Genomic DNA, 6,487 nt, shown 5'->3' on the forward strand with positions numbered 1-6,487 from the left:
ACTATGACGACGCACTTTGATAAAGTTTTGCTTGCGCAGTATGACCCGCTTTTGTACGTGAGTTGCTAGGTATTTGCGCGCAAAATGTTTTCTGGGTAATTTGAACGCTGCTATAATTTAGATTTTATATTTGTATATTACAGACAACGTAGCTTGAAAATCAACTCCGCTGTTGTCCATCGGTGTCAGTGAGTAAGATAAACTTTTATTTAATTTTGAGATAATGGATTAGTAGGTATACTAGGAGAGTTCTAACTCAGGGACAATGAGGGGGGTGAGGGGCGAGGGAACCCAGGGCGAGGGGGAATGACGTCACGCGGGAGGCGTCCGCGATGTATCGCAAGGGGTCCGCGGGGAGGGGGAGGCGTCCGCGAGGTTAGGGTCCGCGAGGAGGCCGCGGGGAGGGGAAGGCGTCCGCGATGTACCGCGAGGGGTCCGCGGGGAGGGGGAGGCGTCCGCGATTTTGGAGCCGGGTCCGCGAGGGGTCCGCGGGGAGAGAGGAATCCGCAAAAGACCGCGTGGAGCTTTGCCGGCGAGGGGTTCGCGGGGAGAGGGGAATGCGACGGAGATGACGCGAAGGAGAGCGCGAGGCGCACGTGAGAGAGATGTCGCGAGAGAGACGCATGCGAAGGAGAGAGATAGCGGTCGCGAGATGATGCGGCGATGGAGAGGTAGCGAGATGATGCAGCGAGGCGTATATGCAAGAGCGAGAGAGATAGCGGTCGCGAGATAGTGCGAGGTAGCGCAGCGACAAGATGACGCGAGGCGTTCGCGAAGGAGAGCGCGAGGCGCACGCGACACAGATGACGCAAGCGAGGCGCATATGCAAGAGCGAGAGAGAGATGTTGCGAGATGATGCGGCGATGGAGAGCGCGAGAGCTGATGCAGCGAAGGGAACGCAAAGAGAGAGGCGTTCGTAAGAGAGAATTTTTTTTTTTAATTAATATTTTTTTTCTTTTAATATTTTTTTTTCTTTTAATATTTTTTTAAATTAATAAGATTTTAATAGGAGGAAAGGAGAGAGGACTTATTCTAAAATAAATACATTTATTTAATATTTAAAATAATGTTTATTTATAAAATAGGTATGTGTATACATGTGTGATGTGTGTGTGTGTGTGTGAATTCAAAATATAAAAATGAAAATATATGAAATATAAGAAAAACAACAAAGAAAAATATAATATATGAATATATAATACAGAATATAGGAATATAATGAATATAAGAATATAATATAAAAAGATATAAAAAGAGATATATTAATAATAAAATATAAGATTAAGATTAAAATATATATGTTAGGGAGGGCGGCGGTTCCATCTTCTTACGGTAACCATTATACGATGGTCTCTATCTACCAGTCTACTGAAACAAAAGTAAATTTATTATTAATTTTAATATATATTACAAAAATAGATTAAATATACTTACAATATTATCAATCATTAAAATCTTCGGGAACGAGTCCGAAAAGTTCATCGGACGGTGATGATGGTGATGATGGTGATAGTGGCGATGGTGGTGATGGTGGTGATGGTGGTGATGGTGGTGATGATGGTGATGGTGTTGATGGTAGGTTGAATTCTGCTGCATAGAAATTATGAAGTCCCCAGCGCGAGTATAGGTGTTCTGTATAAGATTTTTTTAAACCGATCTCTCGACTTTGTATCGCTTGCACGATCGAACTCACTGGATTATTTCCCGATATCGCTGGAACACTGACACCAGGTTCGAAAAGTCTGCGTAATGAGTACTTTAAACCCTCGAGGCGTGCAATTCGAGCGCGAAGCAATGCATAATAATAATCTTCCAAATGTTCACAATCAATTTGTTTTTGCTCTTCCATCAATAACTCGATACACGTGTCACATTGATCCTCCCACACAGCGCATTCTCTTTTCGAATCCACCCAAAGGAAATGACTCCACAGATGCCGTTCTAATGCTTCGATTTCCCCCATATTGTTCGCCATTTTTCGATACACATGGAATGTTCTTAATTAATCACTAATATATATACTCACTATAATAGTTTATGCAAGTTTATTTTGTGCAAATAGGACACAGATTGCACGATAGTATTTGGGATATTGAACCTCTACACTCACAACATCTATCTCCCAAAAGATAAACGTATTTTTCAGTTTCATGTTCACGCACAGCACAAGCATGCGTGTACAAGTCATTAACTCGCAGGAAACACGCTGTGCAAAATTTATCATTATAAACTCTATAGTAAAAAGAAATGCAACACATTTTCAGTAGCTCATCAATGTTTCTAATGTCTGTCGGTTTTAAACGTTTCACGCGTTTATCAACACACTCACTGCAATCACTATCATAATCAGAATCTTTTAAAATTCCTATGTCATCATCGGATGATTCTTCATTGTTCACTTCTTCGATATCCATGTCTTCCTCTTCATTGTCCGCTTCTTCAACATTTATTTCAATGTCTTCATCATTGTCTTCATCAATAACCACATCTTCATCACTATCTTCTATATTCATTTGTTTCTTCTCACTTGCACTTCGTCCAGGACACTTTAACTCGTCAAATGCTGAAAACTTTATGACGGTACACATATTATAATGTTACTCCCCTCATGATTTTAATTCTACATCTCTCTTGTTCTAACTGGAGTATCATGTCTCGGCTAGCTCATCACTTTTTACATCACCAGAGAGCGAAGAAATAATTTTGTCAGCTATATCTTATTGGGAAAGAAATAATTACATACAGTTTAACAGTAAAATAATTTTTATTTGTTACAAGCATTATGAAGAATATCTTTTACAGCACAAGCTAATAATTCACAATCAATAAGTGAATCGCTGTCAAACATAGGGCTTTCACGTATCATTTTTGCGGCATTGCTCACATCGCAGATATTATCAAGTTGTAAAATATTTACAAATTGTTTAAACTTTTCAGTAACAATATGCAGATTTTCACACAACCAGGAATACATATGATCTATACATTTTTTAAATATTTACAAATTGTTTAAACTTTTCAGTAACAATATGCAGATTTTCACACAACCAGGAATACATATGATCTATACATTTTTTAAAATTAAATAAACATAATAAAGTTGATGATTTCATGTATAAAGTATTATTAGATGATGTAATCTTTATAATTTTTGAAGTAGACATGTCAACCAATTCAAGTGTCAGATCACAAATCCATAGCGGAGTTTCAGTTAGCCGCTCAATATCAGCTCGTTTCTACATTAGCGATTTCCATGTTTCAATAGGCAATATTATTTGATTGCATCGATTATAGCCAATAGCCAATTCCACATAAGATATAACTCCAACGCTGATTCCTATTTCCAAATACTTGTATGACGTAGCAGTCAGGGCGTATCTTCTTCCAAGTATACGAACCGCAAATCAATTTCAAGCGTTGATACAATTGCGTAATCCGTATGTGACAAAATCACAATTAACCGATTTGCAAAAATGTAACACAAGCGCCAATGTTTGGCCGCTATGACATCATCCTCAGATGAAATATTAGATGTAAAATAATGCAACATATCCAAAATTTCAAGCGCCAATGTACGGCTGCTATGATATCATACCCAGGTGTTCAAAACGTACGTAACAAAATCACAAGAAAATGCAACATAATTAAAATTTTCGAGCGCCAATGTATGACCGCTCTCATCTTGAGATGAATCTCGCGAAATGTGCAAAAATGTATCAATTTCAAGTGCCAATGTACGGCTGCTATGATATCATCCCCAGGTGTTCAAAACGTATGTAACAAAATCACAAGAAAATGCAACATAATTAAAATTTTCGAGCGCCAATGTACGGCTATTCTCATCTTGAGATGAATCTCGCGAAATGTGCAAAAATGTATCAATTTCAAGGTCGATGCATCATTCGTACGTAATAAAATCACAAAGTTAAGTGCAACATACTTGAGTGCCAATGATCTCTACAATCAAATAAAAATGATGGTAAAGAGGCATACTATGTCAGTATCTTTGTCAGAGGTTCAAGAAGTGCATCTCAAGTAAAGAAATATGGCACAATTGGAAGCAAGTTTGTTGGAGCAATCCGCAAGGGTGAATTCGGTGGAAGAATATATTGTGTGGGAGCAGCAATGTGACGAATACATCGAATCACTGGAAGAACAAAGTCGAATAAAACGTCCACGATTACCGATCGGAGTTCGACAATCGCTTGTCTCCCAAATCGCGCGTCTCGAAGGGTTGAAGAATTCGGTACGCAGACGTTTTATACACGCAGGTGCTGGAAGCAGTTCGCGAGACGTCGGACTCATATGGCGAGAGATTGATACGGCGTTCGAGAGCCGCATCTTGACTGGTGCGGTGATAAACAGCAATCACATCGAACCTCGTCAATTTCTAGAGGAGGCCAAAGACATTGTGATCGGACACGTGCAAAAAGTGTTGCAAAAACACACTGGTGTGAAAGTGAACACTATGTTTAATGGTGAGTTTGTATCGGGTGATAAACGCGCTAATAAAACTATCAATACGAAAAACTGTGAAATCTTTCGCACGTCTGATTTGCGCGAATGGTACGATCAACGCGCTATGGAGCCCACGCTAGCATCTCTCGAAGAATTTCAGGAACGCGATAGTGATTGGACATTGTCGCGAATAATCAATTTAATTGTAAATATAAACAAGTATAATCCAATGCGTGCGGGATGTCACATTAAATTACCGCGAGAAATAATGATGAAGAGAGCAGTGATTAACGTGAAATCAAAAGACACTGCATGTTTTGCGTGGGCTGTGGTCGCTGCACTGTATCCCGCTGAAAGAGACGCGGTTCGCAAATCTATGTATCCACATTACACAACAGTGCTGAATCTCCAGGACATTGAGTTTCCGATGACGTTGAATCAAATTTAAAAATTTGAACATTATAATGACATTTCGATAAATGTGTACAGTATCGAAGAAAAGAACATTGTCCCGATACGTCTCTCGGAGGAAAAGAAAGACAGACACATCAACTTGTTGTACATGCAAGACAGCAATAGCGTTGGACATTTCGCCTGGATAAAGAATCTATCCCGGCTTGTCAGCTCGCAATTGAGCAAAGACAAATGTAGAAAATATATCTGTGATCGGTATGTATATTTATTGCAAATTATATATTAAATAATCATAAAATAATTATAAAGTGTTTATAATTGCTATTATCTTTTACAGATGCTTGCATTATTTCGGGTCTGAGGACAAGTTGCAGACACATATGGTAGACTGCGGAGAGATGAATGACTGCGCTATCCGATTACCGAGCGATAAGGACAAGTGGCTCGCGTTCAACAACTTTAATCGCAAAGAACGACTTCCTTTTGTCGTATACGCAGACCTCGAATGTGTGCTGACAAAGACGAATAAGAAGGAAGAAGAAAAGAATTTATACCAACATCACCAAGTATTTAGTATAGCATATTATGTACATTGCTCATATGACGATTCGTTATCCGAGTATTATTCTCGCCGTAGTGTAGATTGCATTTCGTGGTTTTCCGAACAACTTAAAAATTTAGCGATACGCGTAAAGAATATTTTAGCAACTAACGTCCCCATGGTAAATTTAACATCTGACGAGTGGGAAAAATTTCATAGCGCGACGCATTGTCATATATGTGAGAAACCATTCATGCAAGATGACGATACACGCGTACGCGATCATTGCCATCTGACCGGGCGGTGCAGAGGTCCCGCGCACTCAAATTGTAATCTAAATTATAAAAACTCTTTTTGTATTCCAATAGTATTTCACAATTTATCCGGTTATGACTCACATTTCATAATTAAGGAAATAGCTACAGCGTTCGAAGGGGGAATCGAATTACTTCCAATAACTAAAGAAAAATATATATCATTTACAAAAACTGTCAATAGTACCAACGATGACAAAGAGAGGAAAGCTTGCATAAAATTACGATTTATCGATTCATATAAATTTCTCACGACAAGTCTTGATAAATTGGCATCTTTTTTGGATAAAGATAAACTCAAAATTTTACATTCAGAATTTAAAAATTTATCTACCGAAAATTTACTCGAATAACATCGGGTACATCAACTCCCCGAGTTCTGGGGAGTTTCCCCAGTCTCGGGGAGCTCTCTCATGTTGGGAGGAGGGGGCCCACTTCCTCTATAGAGCTTCGGCTCGTATGTGATAGAGGATGGCGACCTTGAATACAAACGCCCGGTGGCATGGCACCGTTGGGGGTTGGACATTGCACAGCGCCTTTGGCGCTGTCCTCCCTCCATACAGTTTGCGGCCTCGGCCGCGGGGTTCCTGTTCCGTCGTCTCGGGGGGGGTGTTTTCGGGGGTTTTTCTCCCGGGGTATTCCCCCGGGGTCTCGGGGTGGGTGCTTTTGCGGCGGGGGCCGCGGAGATGGGTGGCCATCCGTGACTACCCGAGGGGCTTTGCCCGGAGGGTTTTCCCGAGGGGCATCGCCCGGAGGGAGT

The sequence above is a fragment of the Prenolepis imparis genome, unplaced genomic scaffold, assembly GCF_030444845.1.
Source record: "Prenolepis imparis isolate NDT839.2.m4 unplaced genomic scaffold, iyPreImpa1.0 SCAF_9, whole genome shotgun sequence".
Lineage (NCBI taxonomy): Eukaryota > Metazoa > Arthropoda > Insecta > Hymenoptera > Formicidae > Prenolepis > Prenolepis imparis.